Source organism: Typopeltis vanoorti, chromosome 4, assembly GCF_054136105.1.
Source record: "Typopeltis vanoorti isolate ZY-2024b chromosome 4, IOZ_Tvanoo_1.0, whole genome shotgun sequence".
Classification (NCBI taxonomy): domain Eukaryota; kingdom Metazoa; phylum Arthropoda; class Arachnida; order Uropygi; family Thelyphonidae; genus Typopeltis; species Typopeltis vanoorti.
The window spans coordinates 45,655,293-45,670,741 of record NC_143552.1 but is presented as its reverse complement, the minus strand read 5'-3'; the positions used below and the strand labels follow the sequence as shown (position 1 = coordinate 45,670,741).

Below are 15,449 nucleotides of genomic sequence, written 5' to 3'. Positions count from 1 at the left end.
GTGCAGAGCAGAAGTATTTAATCCCTTTTTTTTTTTTTTATCTGAGGTTCTGCATACTTTTACAAATTTACTAGTTTCTATTCTAATTAGAATTCTGCCTGCTAAAATTAAAAAAAAAAAAAAAACTTACCTACTGGTCCACCTGTCAAAGAAGTTTGGAGATCCCCTCCCTGGTCTAATTCAGTACATTTTAAACTTGATCAGCAGACTTCTTTATGTGATATATGGATTAGAGTTTGGAGATATTCCAACAAGTCCATAAGTCATATCTGAAACTTCATAAAAAATCATTTACACGACTTTTTTGTAAAATAAACGTATAATTACATTTTAAACTTAAAAAAATATTTATTAATAATAATAATTATTATTATTCATGGAATCCTCCAAGGAGTCTGAAGACTCATCGCAGGAGGACACCTACTGTACAACTCTTTGTCTCCACCACTACACCGAACCTCTACTACCAGTCATTAACATTAATGCCATCTACCGCCCACCACCACAACTAGTATTTTTTGTCTGTAAATTGCGTGTTCTGAAAGGCTGATTTGTCTGTATACAGGATGAAAAACCCAAGTTTCTGGGAGCAAAAAACCCTGGTACTTCAGTACGAGATCGACTAACTCACCTTCGATTGAAAAGTCCATATAAAGATTCCTCCCATTACGATGAGAATCGAACTTAGGCCTTTTCCAATCAAAGGGTGCAACATACTGTCGTTCTTCCAATTGTGCTATGGAGGCAAATAAATATAATAATAAATAAATAATAAACAAATAGCTATAAAACTGAGAGGAAAGCTCCACATAGCCTTTAAAGGAATGCGGAGAACCGACCAGGGCTTCTGACCTAATGTCCAATCATCACCTTCTCGTGGTGCACCCTGTTGGGTATCTACCTGGATACTGAATGAACAAGGATGGGCTGGCAATTTGGGATTTAGCAGACCAAATTGTATTCTTATTGGCTTAAACCAAAATACAAAATGATGGTATAACATGACAAAATTTCATGACGGCTGGGGCGTCGCCCAGTTAAACAAGGTCCCTGTTGTTTTCACCAGGGAACCAGGGCGAACAGCGAAAAGTCAGCTACTGGAACAAATCTGAAAACACACCCCAACTCAACATCACCAGAGTTAAAGATCAGTACTATCAACATAAGAAGCCCGAATGGCAAAGAAATGTAGCTAGCTGAGGAATTAGATAAGTACCAGATTGACATAATAGGGGGTGACTGAAACAAAAAAGACAAAAACTGGTGAGATCTTTCTGAGCAATAAATACAAAATGATATATTCAGGCAATAACAATCAAGGAAAAGAAGGAGTAGTCATAGTATTCAACACTAAATACGAGACTAATCTTCTTCAATGGCAGGTAGTCTCAAGTAGAGCGATGTGGGCAAAAATGAAAATGGGGAACTGGACAATGAGACTTATTTGTGCCTATGGTCCCACAGAAGGTTCTACTAAGGTAGAGGTGGAGGAATTTTTTAATGCTTTAGAGAAAGTGTTAATAATTGGTTTTATTTAAAGAGGAGATTTTTAATCAATCTCTTTTTCTATAAATTATTTTTTATTTTATTTCCGAGTGTACCTATATATTATTATATGCACAAGGGTTCACTCTAATTGGTGCAATGATCTTAACTCTTTCTTTCAGAATCCAAATAATCATTGACTCAAGACCAAATACAAAATAAACACATTTAATAAAACAAAAACAATATATATATATATATACACTCCAAACAATATTACATAACTAACTACAAATTAATTGGATCCAAGGCCTTTTAAAAATAAACTTACACTTAAGACTAGACTAAACAGTTTGTTTGCACAATCACAAAATGTTCATAGCCAGTTTCTTTCTCTGTCAAGGCCCTTTTCAGAAGATATATGACTCTATTCTTCATTTTTACTGGATCCTTTCTCATCACTTATATAGCACACATTAATTCTTCCTGACTTAATTCTGTCTCTTTTTAGTAGAAATAATAGTTAGATCCGGCGTCCTTCATACAGATGAAACTTCCTAATCAGAGTTTTCTCGAACATTCCGTTAGAATGTAAATAGCAATTTCTTCTTTTATTCACTAATGCTTATTGACAGTCTTAACTCTTCCACTTAAAAAAACTCACAGTTCTATGATTCCCTTTTCGGAATCTACTATAAATCTTTCAATTAGTGTTTCCTCCAATATTCAGTTTAAAAACGCATATAGCAATATTTTCATTTATTTATCCACATACTTATTCCACATTAAAACTTAATAGTTCCACAATTCCTTTTTCTGAATATATTTTTAATTTTCCTCCAACTGTCACATAAAAAAACTCAATTTCCTCCGAATCTAAATATCTGCCATCCTGTGTTCTAAATTCCTTCCGAACACACTCTTGTTTTTTCTCTCCGTTACTGCGATAACGAAAACTTTCTGTCAGCTGTCAATCACACATAAAACGTTTTCGACGAGCATGCGCACTCCATGAAACTGGCAAGCAAGAAGGTAGGTATAATGGCTGACATGCAGATTACGTTAGCGATAAGAGAATGTCTTCAAAAAACACAAACACTTAATAATTCTAAACTACAATAAAATGCCTTTAAACTAGAACAACTATTCAAATCCGGTAAGTACATCAATTTTTTTTAACTTCTTTACAATTCATTTTGACAAAACAATTTCAATAACGGGCACATCGCAAGTGCGGACAATGCGTGTTATGAAACTCATCATCATCATGCATATCAAGGATTTAGGCCTAGGATGGCCTTTTCCGGCCTTAGAAGTCATCGTTTAAGAGGATATCCTGGTTTTCTTCTTATTATTATTATTTGATACCTCCTTTTCCCAAATGGCTTGCACTTTAAGGCTTGTTTTGGTAATCTTTCTGTTTTCATTCTTTGAACGTGTTCCATCCATTTATGATTATATTTTTTAATTTTTTCTATTACTGGTTCTTGGTTTAATTCTTGCATAATTTCTTCGTTTCTTTTGTGATCAAATAGGGTATACTTTGCAGTTTTTCTCATAAACTTCATTTCTGCTATTATTAATCTTTGTTTGTCTTTTTGTTTTATTGTCCAGATTTCGCTTCCATACATTAAGACTGGTAGGGCTAATGTATCGTATACTTTTAGTCTGGTTTGTTTTTTAACTAGGTTTGGTTTAAATATAGAGTTAATTACACCTGTTATTTTTAATTATTTGGACAAAGCTGTATAACTGAGAGGAGACCTCCACATAGCCTTTAAAGGAATGTGGAGAACCGACCAGGGCTTCTGACCTAATGTCCAATCCTCACCTTCTCGTGGTGCACCCTGTTGGGTATCTACTTTGATACTGAACAAACGAGGATGGGCTGGCAATTTGGGATTTAGCCGACCAAATTGTATTCTTATTGGTTAAACCAAAATAAAAAATGATGGTACAACATGACAAAATTTCATGCCGGCTGGGGCGTCGCCCGGTTAAACAAGGCCCCAGTTGTTTTCGCCAGGGAACCAGGGCGAACAGCGAAAATTCAGCTACTGGAACAAATCTGAAAACAAACACCAACTCAACATCACCAGAGTTAAAGATCGATACTATCAACGTAAGAAGCCTGAATGGCAAAGAAATGGAGATAGCTGAGGAATTAGATAAGTACCAGATCGACATAATAGGGGTGACTGAAACAAAAAAGACCAAAACTGGTGAGAGCTTTCTGAGCAATAAATACAAAATGTTATATTCAGGCATTGACAATCAAGGAAAAGGAGTAGACATAGTATTCAACACAAAATACAAGGCTAATCTTCTTGAATGGCAGTCAGTCTCAAGTAGAGTAATGTGGGCAAATATGAGAATGGGGAACTGGACAATGAGACTTATTTGTGCCTATTGTCCCACAGAAGGTTCTACTAAGGTAGAAATGGAGGAATTTTTTGACGCTCTAGAAAAAGCAACTGACACAATGAAAAAGGAAAAGTTGGTCCTTGTTGTGGATCTAAATAGCAGAGTAGGAAATGATTGTGAGACATACAAAAATATTTTGGGAAAATTTGGAGAAAAGAGCAAAGCTAATAATAATGGCAAATATCTGTTGGATTTCTGCTCAGGACATGGACTGGTTATTACTAACACCATCTTCCAACATAAAAATGTGCATAAATTCACATCGAGAGAAGAGGCTAGGAATAAGAGAAGTCTCATTGACTATGTTATTGTTGATAGTGATGTTTTCTCCCTGGTGCAGGACACCAGAGTGTACAAAGGATTTGAAATTGGAAGTGATCACTATTTAGTCTTGAGCAGGATAAAATTGAATTTCATATTGAAAAGAATAATATGTAAGAAAGTTTTAAAGCGAATAAAAGTTGAGCAGCTCTCAGATGTGAACTGTAGACTAACATACAGAAAGATTATTGAAAAGAAAATGAAAGAGTTTGAGAACAGGAATCAAACCTTGGAGATTCAGTGGCAAACTCTGAAGAAAACATTGATTGATTCTGCCAGAGAGGCATGTGGTGAGGTTGTGTGCAAGGATAAAAAAATCAGAACTCCCTGGTGGACACAGGAAGTTAAAGAGGCAGTGAAGGAAAAGAAGAAAGCATATCAAAAGTTCCTGGCAAATAAGTCAGCTTTTACTCTTACAGAATACAGAGACAAATGTAAGAAAGCTAAACAGTGTGTAAAACTAGCTAAACAAAAGTCATGGGAGGACTATGGCAAGTATATAGAAAATAAATATCAAGAAGGTGGCAAAATATTCTCGAGGTTGTTGAAGAAGCTTAGGAATGGAGGAAAGAGTGCTGTAAAAGGAGTTAGAGATGATAAAGGTGACATGAAAACAGGAGAAAAAGATATCCTTGAAGTATGGAGTAATTACTTTGAAAAACTGCTAAATAAAGAAACAAGCAGTGATGACAGCACAGTGATAAAAAACACTGACAAGGCATGCAGTCAGGAATACATATCCATACTTGAAGTAGAAAAAGCCATCAATGGCTTGAAATGTGGAAAGGAAGCAGGAGTAGATGATATTCGACCAGAAATGCTGAAGTATGGTGGTATAAAAGTCTTACAGTGGCTGCACTGCATAGTTCAGAAAGATTGGACAGAGGGATGAATTCCCGATGATTGGAGTAGAGCTCTCATAGTACCCATATATAAAAAGGGAAATAAAACTGATTGAGAATTACAGAGGTATTTCCTTATTGAGTGTTCCTGGCAAGATCTATGCAAGTATACTTGAGAAACGGTTGAGAAGAATTGTGGAAGAAACGCTTGGTGAAGAACAAGCTGGATTCAGGCCAAATAGAGGCTGTCAGGATCAGATCTTCACTTTACGACAAATAGTCGAGAAAGCATGGGAATATAACAAAGATCTGTATTTAAGTTTTGTCGATTTGGAAAAGGCATATGACAAGGTGCCAAGAGAGAAGCTATTCAATACGCTGCAGTTATATGGTGTCAATGGGGCATTATATCAAGCAATACTTAGTCTTTATTTAAGTTGTAAGTCAGCAGTTAGAATTGAAGGAAGTACAGGAAGATGGTTTAATGTTAAATCTGGTGTGAGACAAGGATGTACATTATCCCCTCTGTTATTCATTATCTATATGGATCACATTATGAAGGAAAGTGGTATTAAACCTGATATCAAAATTGGAGATGTTAATGTCAGCTCTTTGCTTTATGCGGATGATGTTATACTTCTAAATAAATCCGCTACAATTCTGCAAGATTCTCTGACTAAATTGAATAGCTGTTGTAATAGATATGGTATGAAGGTCAGCAATAAAAAGACAAAGACAATGAAAATAGGCAGAATCATTGAAAATGTCAACTGTGTTGTGAATGGAGAACCTGTGGAACAAGTAAAAGATTTCAGCTACTTAGGCACAATTTTTACTGAAGATGGTAAATTAAATATAGAAATAGACAACAGAATCAGCAAAGCTGGTATGGTGGGAAGTCAACTGAATAAATTCATATGGAATAAGAGAGAAATTAGCTGGAACACTAAATTAGCTGTATACAAGACAGTGTTCAAACCAGTTTTAACTTATGGATCTGAGAGCTGGGTCAGAAGTAAAACACTTGACCAAAGACTACATACCACAGATATGAGAGTCCTGAGAAAGATTAGAGCGTGAACAGATGGCATCAATGGCAATATCATATTAAAAATGAGGATATTAGGAAAGAACTTGACATTGTCAGCATCCAGGAATGCGTTAGCAGAGCTAATATCAGGTGGGATGGTCACTTAAGTAGAATGGGAGAGGAAAGATTAGCAAAACAAGTGTTCTCTGCCAGGTTGGCAGGAAAACGACCCAGAGGAAGACCAAGATATAGGTGGATTGATACGGTACAAAGTGCCTTAGATGATAGAAATATAAGATCTGATAATGTTGGAGTCTTGACAAGTAACAGACTGATTTGGAGAAAAATTGTAGATAGGAAGTTAGTAATGATGTAATTTTTTCATGTAGTACTGTCATATCCTGTACACCCATTGAGGGTACATGGCAGGAAATTGATGATGATGATGCAATTTTTATGTTTATATCTTTTTTATTTTCATATGTGATCATACATTGTAGGTAGTTAAATGAATTCACCTGTTCACGATCTTGTTATCTATTACTATTTTAGTTCTTGCCGGATCTTGTCCTTTAAAGGCCATAGTTTTTGATTTTCTATTGATATTATCATACCATAATCTTTGGCTATCTCATTTAGATCTAAAATAGCTTATGTAAGTTATCTTCAGAATTTGTAATTATTATTTGGTCGTCTGCAAAAATAAGAGTGTTTAAGTTCACTGTAGGAGAAAGTTTAATTCCTTGATGTAAATTTTTATTCCATTTTATTATTATTTCATTTAAGTAGATATTAGAAAGAGTTGCTGAGAGGGGACATCCCTGTCGGACCCCTTGGTTTATCTCTCTCGTATATGATAGCTCGTGATTTAATCTTATTTGTATTTGATTATTTTCATATATACTTGTGATAGCTTTTAGGATATTATTTGGTATTTGTCTTTCTTTTAATATGTTAAATAATGTTTCTTTTAACTTTGTGAAATGCTTTTTCAAAGTCAATAAATGCATTATGTGTTTCTAAATTGTATTCTCTTCTTTTCTCTATTATTAATTTTAGGCAAAAGGCCAGGTCTATACATGATCGTCCTTTTCTAAATCCATTCTGTACCTCTAGAATAAAGTTATCGGAATATTTCATTAGTTTGCTATTTAAGATTCTGCTATATATTTTGTAACAGGAATTTAGTATACTGATACCTCTATAGTTTTTAGGGTCATCTCTATTATCTTTTTTAAAGACAGGAATCACAATTGCTTTTTTTTTTTCCATTCTATTGGGGGGGGGGGGGATACCAGTTGAATAAATTTTATTTAAAAATAATAAAGTCTTTCTTTGAATCTTGTTCCTGCGTATTTATATAGTTCTCAACCTAGCTTATTTTCTCTAGGTGATTTTCCATTTCTTGTTTCTTTCAGGCTGATTTCTAATTCTTCTTTAGTTATTTCTTTTTCATTTTAGTTAATTGTTTGCCAGTTGTCTTTTTTAAAATATTTGTCTGTCCACAATTCTGTGTAGTAATTTAGAAATTCTTCTAATTTCAATTCGGTTTTTAATTTTTGTGTGTTCTTTGGTATCTGCATTTAAGTGTTTCAAAATCTTATATACATTGGGTCTTATTTTATATAAATCATGTTCTAAATTAGAAACAAATTTGTTCCATGATTTTCTCTGTCTTTTTCTGACTTCTGTTTTAGCTATGGCTCTTATTCTTTTAAATTCTATTTCATCTTCTAATCTTTTACTGCTTAACCATTTTTGATAGGCTTCTTTTTTCTTTTAGATTGTTTCTTTGATTGTATCATTCAAGATCCTCAGTTTTTTCCTTTTATTGAATTTTTTGGACTTTCCTAAGCTTTCATTTGCTGCTGCATTTAATTTTTATCGTTTTTATATTAAGCCATTATATTTCTATTTCTTCATTTTGTTTTATTTTATCTAGATATTGGTTAATTCTTTGTTCATATAGCCATTGTACATTTGTGTCATTCAATAGTATAGTTTTATAAACAAATGTTTCAAATTTTCTTTCTGTTCTTGTTACTTGTAGCCATTTAGGTGGTAATCTTAATTTTATTTTAACAAGGAAGTGGTCACTGCTTATTTCATATCCTCTGTGAACTCTAATTCTAACATCTAGTGAAAATTTTGATGTCTTTTCATCATCATCATCAAATTCCAGCCATGTACCCTCAAGGGGTGTACAGGATATGATAGTACTACATGAAAAAAATTACATCATTACTAACTTCCTATCTACAGTTTTCCTCCAAATCAGTCTGTTACTTGTCAAGACTCCAACATTATCAGATCTTATATTTCTATCATCTAAGGCACTTTGTACCGTAATCCACCTATATCTTGGTCTTCCTCCGGGTTGTTTTCCTGCCAACCTGGCAGAGAACACTTGTTTTGCTAATCTTTCTTCGCCCATTCTGTTTAAGTGACCATACCACCTGAGATTAGCTCTGCTAACGCATTCCTGGATGCTGACAATGTCAAGTTCTTTCCTAATATCCTCGTTTTTAATATGATATTGCCATTGATGCCATCTGTTCTAATCTTTCTCAGGACTCTCATATCTGTGGTCTCTAGTCTTTAGTAAAGTTTTACTTCTGACCCAGCTCTCAGATCCATGAGTTAAAACTGGTTTGAACACTGTCTTGCATACAGCTAATTTAGTGTTCCGAATAATTTCTCTCTTACTCCATAATTTATTCAATTGACTTCCCACCATGGGGTGCTTAAGGGTCAAAGCTGTATAACTGAGAGGAGACCTCCACATAGCCTTTAAAGGAATGCGGAGAACCGACCAGGGCTTCTGACCTAATGTCCAATCCTTACCTTCTCGTGGTGCACCCTATTGGGTATCTACTTTGATACTGAACGAACGAGGATGGGCTGGCAATTTGGGATTTAGCCGACCAAATTGTATTCTTATTGGTTAAACCAAAATAAAAAATGATGGTACAACATGACAAAATTTCATGCCGGCTGGGGCGTCGCCCGGTTAAACAAGGCCCCCGTTGTTTTCGCCAGGGAACCAGGGCGAACAGCGAAAAGTCAGCTACTGGAACAAATCTGAAAACAAACCCCAACTCAACATCACCAGAGTTAAAGATCGGTACTATCAACGTAAGAAGCCTGAATGGCAAAGAAATGGAGCTAGCTGAGGAATTAGATAAGTACCAGATCGACATAATAGGGGTGACTGAAACAAAAAAGACCAAAACTGGTGAGATCTTTCTGAGCAATAAATACAAAATGTTATATTCAGGCAATAACAATCAAGGAAAAGAAGGAGTAGCCATAGTATTCAACACAAAATACGAGGCTAATCTTCTTGAATGGCAGTCAGTCTCAAGTAGAGTAATGTGGGCAAATATGAGAATGGGGAACTGGACAATGAGACTTATTTGTGCCTATGGTCCCACAGAAGGTTCTACTAAGGTAGAAGTGGAGGAATTTTTTGAGGCTTTAGAAAAAGCAACTGACACAATGAAAAAGGAAAAGTTGGTCCTTGTTGGGGATCTAAATAGTAGAGTAGGAAATGATTGTGAGACATACAAAAATATTTTGGGAAAATTTGGAGAAAAGAGCAAAGCTAATAATAATGGCAAATATCTGTTGGATTTCTGCTCAGGACATGGACTGGTTATTACTAACACCATGTTCCAACATAAAAATGTGCACAAATTCACATGGAGAGAAGAGGCTAGGAATAAGAAAAGTCTCATTGACTATGTTATTGTTGATAGTGATGTTTTCTCCCTGGTGCAGGACACCAGAGTGTACAGAGGATTTGAAATTGGAAGTGATCACTATTTAGTCTTGAGCAGGATAAAATTGAATTTCATATTGAAAAGAAGAACATGTAAGAAAGTTTTAAAGCGAATAAAAGTTGAGCAGCTCTCAGATGTGAACTGTAGACTAAAATACAGAAATATTATTGAAAAGAAAATGAAAGAGTTTGAGAACAGGAATCAAACCTTGGAGATTCAGTGGCAAACTCTGAAGGAAACATTGATTGATTCTGCCAGAGAGGCATGTGGTGAGGTTGTGTGCAAAGATAAAAAAATCAGAACTCCCTGGTGGACACAGGAAGTTAAAGAGGCAGTGAAGGAAAAGAAGAAAGCATATCAAAAGTTCCTGGCAAATAAGTCAGCTTTTACTCTTACAGAATACAGAGACAAATGTAAGAAAGCTAAACAGTGTGTAAAACTAGCTAAACAAAAGTCATGGGAGGACTTTGGCAAGAATATAGAAAATAAATATCAAGAAGGTGGCAAAATATTCTGGAGGTTGTTGAAGAAGCTTAGGAATGGAGGAAAGAGTGCTGTAAAAGGAATTAGAGATGATAAAGGTGAAATGAAAACAGGAGAAAAAGATATCCTTGAAGTATGGAGTAATTACTTTGAAAAACTGCTAAATGAAACAAGCACTGATGACAGCACAGTGATAAAAAACACTGACCAGGCATGCAGTCAGGAATACATATCCATACTTGAAGTAGAAAAAGCCATCAAAGGCTTGAAATGTGGAAAGGCAGCAGGAGTAGTTGATATTCGACCAGAAATGCTGAAGTATGGTGGTATAAAAGTCTTACAGTGGCTGCACTGCATAGTTCAGAAAGCCTGGACAGAGGGACGAATTCCCGATGATTGGAGTAGAGCTCTCATAGTACCCATATATAAAAAGGGAAATAAAACTGAATGTGAGAATTACAGAGGTATTTCCCTACTGAGTGTTCCTGGCAAGATCTATGCAAGTATACTTGAGAAACGGTTGAGAAGAATTGTGGAAGAAAAGCTTGGTGAAGAACAAGCTGGATTCAGGCCAAATAGAGGCTGTCAGGATCAGATCTTCACTTTACGACAAATAGTCGAGAAAGCATGGGAATATAACAAAGATCTGTATTTAAGTTTTGTTGATTTGGAAAAGGCATATGACAAGGTGCCAAGAGAGAAGCTATTCAATACGCTGCAGTTATATAGTGTCAATGGGGCATTATATCAAGCAATACTTAGTCTTTATTTGAGTTGTGAGTCAGCAGTTAGAATTGAAGGAAGTACAGGAAGATGGTTTAATGTTAAATCTGGTGTGAGACAAGGATGTACATTATCCCCTCTGTTATTCATTATCTATATGGATCACATTATGAAGGAATGTGGTATTAAACCTGATATCACAATTGGAAATGTTAATGTCAGCTCTTTGCTTTATGCGGATGATGTTATACTTCTAAATAAATCCGCTACACGTCTGCAAGATTCTCTGACTAAATTGAATAGCTGTTGTAATAGATATGGTATGAAGGTCAGCAATAAAAAGACAAAGACAATGAAAATAGGCAGAATCATTGAAAATGTCAACTGTGTTGTGAATGGAGAACCTGTGGAACAAGTAAAACATTTCAGCTACTTAGGCACAATTTTTACTGAAGATGGTAAACTAAATATAGAAATAGACAACAGAATCAGCAAAGCTGGTATGGTGGGAAGTCAATTGAATAAATTCATATGGAATAAGAAAGAAATTAGTCGGAACACTAAATTAGCTGTATACAAGACTGTGTTCAAACCAATTTTAACTTATGGATCTGAGAGCTGGGTCAGAAGTAAAACACTTGACCAAAGACTAGAGACCGCAGATATGAGAGTCCTGAGAAAGATTAGAGGCGTGAACAGATGGCATCAATGGCAATATCATATTAAAAATGAGGATATTAGGAAAGAACTTGACATTGTCAGCATCCAGGAATGCGTTAGCAGAGCTAATCTCAGATGGTATGGTCACTTAAATAGAATGGGAGAGGAAAGATTAGCAAAACAAGTGTTCTCTGCCAGGTTGGCAGGAAAACGACCCAGAGGAAGACCAAGATATAGGTGGATTGATACGGTACAAAGTGCCTTAGACGATAGAAATATAAGATCTGATAATGTTGGAGTCTTGACAAGTAACAGACTGATTTGGAGGAAAATTGTAGATAGGAAGTTAGTAATGATGTAATTTTTTCATGTAGTACTGTCATATCCTGTACACCCCTTGAGGGTACATGGCAGGAATTTGATGATGAGAATGAGATGAGATGATGATGACTTCCCACCATATGGGGTGGGGGGGGGGGGGGGTGGGGGGGGGGGGGGGTGGGGGGGGGGGGGGGTGGGGGGGGGGGGGGGTGGGGGGGGGGGGGGGTGGGGGGGGGGGGGGGTGGGGGGGGGGGGGGGTGGGGGGGGGGGGGGGTGGGGGGGGGGGGGGGTGGGGGGGGGGGGGGGTGGGGGGGGGGGGGGGTGGGGGGGGGGGGGGGTGGGGGGGGGGGGGGGTGGGGGGGGGGGGGGGTGGGGGGGGGGGGGGGTGGGGGGGGGGGGGGGTGGGGGGGGGGGGGGGTGGGGGGGGGGGGGGGTGGGGGGGGGGGGGGGTGGGGGGGGGGGGGGGTGGGGGGGGGGGGGGGTGGGGGGGGGGGGGGGTGGGGGGGGGGGGGGGTGGGGGGGGGGGGGGGTGGGGGGGGGGGGGGGTGGGGGGGGGGGGGGGTGGGGGGGGGGGGGGGTGGGGGGGGGGGGGGGTGGGGGGGGGGGGGGGTGGGGGGGGGGGGGGGTGGGGGGGGGGGGGGATTGACTTTGAAAAAGCATTTGACAAAGTTAAAAGAAACATTATTTTACATATTAAAAGAAAGACAAATACCAAATAATATCCTAAAAGCTATCACAAGTATATATATGAAAATAATCAAATACAAATAAGATTAAATCACAAGCTATCATATACGAGAGAGATAAACCAAGAGGTCCGACAGGGATGTCCTCCTCTCAGCAACTCTTTTTAATATCTACTTAAATGAAATAATAATAAAATGGAATAAAAATTTACATCAAGGAATTAAACTTTCTCCTACAGTAAACTTAAACACTCTACTCTTTGCCGACGACCAAATAATAATTACAAATTCTGAAGATAAACTACAGAAAGCTATTTTAGATCTAAATGAGATAGCCAAAGATTATGGTATGATAATATCAATAGAAAAATCAAAAACTATGGCCTTTAAAGGACAAGATCCAGCAAGAACTAAAATAGTAATAGATAACAAGATCTTAGAACAGCTGAATTCATTTAACTACCTGGGATGTACGATCACATATGAAAATGAAAAAGATATAAATGAAAAAATTGCAAAATATTTAAAAATAACAGGTGTAATTAACTCTATATTTAAACCAAACCTAGTTCAAAAACAAACCAGACTAAAAGTATACAATACATTAGTCCTACCAGTCTTAATGTATAGAAGCAAAATCTGGACAATAAAACAAAAAGACAAACAAAGATTAACAGCAGCAGAAATGAAGTTTATGAGAAAAACTGCAAAGTATACCCTATTTGATCACAAAAGAAATGAAGAAATTATGAAAGAATTAAACCAAGAACCAGTAATAGAAAAAATTAAAAAATATAAACATAAATGGATGGAACACGTTCAAAGAATGAAAACAGAAAGATTACCAAAACAAGCCTTAAAGTACAAGCCATTAGGGGAAAAAAATCAGTACGTCCTCTTAAACAATTCAACGATGATTTCTAAGGCTGGAACAGGCCATGCTAGGCCTAAATCCTTGATACGCATGATGATGACCCTGTCTTAATTGTAAATTCCACACGTTAAGCCACCTTCCAATTCAAGACTCTATGATCACACTCACAAATTCGTGGCAACGTGGTCATATTCGTTACAGCCAAATTCTCAGATGCAATTACTAGGTCAAGCACTCTCTGTCCCCTAGTGTTTTCCATTACATGTTGTCGCAGATAGTTATCCCTTAATAACCGCATAAAATTCAATTCCTTCCTCCCATGCGTCCTCTCCTCCTTCCAGTCAATGTTACCATAGTTGAAATCTCCCATAATAATTACCCTCCTTCCACTCATTTCTTCTATTTGCTTATGCATACTATCTCCACCATCTATTCCATCTCCTGGTCTATAGCAGCACCCAACTGTATATTTTGTTCTGCTAGTCTCAATCTCACACCAAGTAGCCTCAAATGTGCTCTTTTCTCTATCCTGCAGTTCCACTTCTATTCTCCTTGGCTGCAGCTCATCAGCTATCATCAATAACACTCCTCCCTCATTTTATTCTCCCTGTTACTCCTGAACACACCATACCCCTCACATTCAGTCCCACTAGCTATATCATCTTCTGTCAGCCATGTTTCACTAATGCCAATAACCTGTGGCCTGGAAGTGCCAACCAAGGTAAAAAATTCTTCCTTCTTGTTCTTAATACTTCTGGCATTAGTATACATGAATTGCAGAAGCCGATTTGTCCCATCCCTATTTTGATGCCTTATACTAACTATCCCATTCTGATTTTTTGTCCTTCATACTCGCTCGGGCATATTACACATTCATACACTCAACTGTCTCCCTAAAGTCTGCGTATCTACTTCTCCCCCACCTTAATAACTCTAGTTTCCCTGATTCTGCACATCCACTTCATTCAACAACACCTTTTCAAGTCTCCGTACGCCAAATCCATTCAAATGTAAACCACCCATCTTATATAAATCCTTTCGCCCATCGAACTCACTCCACACATCCACAAATTCCACACCACTTGTCCTGCATAATCCGCACATAAAATCATTAGCAATTTTGGTCCTCCTTCTATATTCTTCACTGTCATACCGTGGCAACAGACTTACCATCCTAACACTCTCACTCTTCTCTTTTGCTGCCACAAGTAATTCCTTCAAATCCTCTCTCATAGCCATTTTGTCTCCTTTCAAATTATTCGTTCCTGCTACTACTATCAATTCTTTCACCCTCTGCTTTTGCATTTTAATTTTCTCACTTACATCCTTAACGTTCGCACCAGGTAGGTACGATTTTGTCAAACTCTCATCTATCACACCTCTTACTAAAGAATCTCCGTACAACACTCGCTCTTTCATTTTGTTTACACTCACTGACATACTGTTATTTTTCTTATCATACTTTTGCCATTTATTAGTTGGTACACTCGGTAAACATTTTTACCAACGCTCCAGCTGCCGATTTGCTCTATGTATCGCTCCGCGTAACCGTGCAATCTCACTCATTGCATCTGTCTCATCATTTTTATCATCTGTTAATTCATTCATTCGTTCTGTATTTTTACCTTCATTCTCACTTTCAACGGCACTCTCACAGCTATCTGATACTATCTCACAAATATCACTATTCATACTTCCCATATCACTATTTTCTACATTCACACTTTCAACAACGATATACTCTCACGACCTGAAACGCACTTTAAATCCTCACATTCCTTACACTTTCTGCACACATTCACTCCACTATCATTGTCT

The 15,449-nt window shown here is 37.3% G+C and overlaps 1 protein-coding gene across 2 annotated transcripts in view; it reads right to left on the bottom strand.

The window, feature by feature from the left end:
* The window catches only part of LOC150107275 (uncharacterized), a 43,682-nt gene extending 43,410 nt beyond the window's left edge, over positions 1–272 (bottom strand). Inside the window, exon 1 of one of the 2 annotated variants that reach the window (XM_090391124.1) lies at positions 131–272. The gene's annotated coding sequence lies outside the window, so the exon portion shown is untranslated. The remainder of the gene's footprint in view (positions 1–130) is intronic. The other variant, XM_090391125.1, reaches the window with a different exon arrangement.
* Between the last annotated feature and the right edge of the window lie 15,177 nt (positions 273–15,449).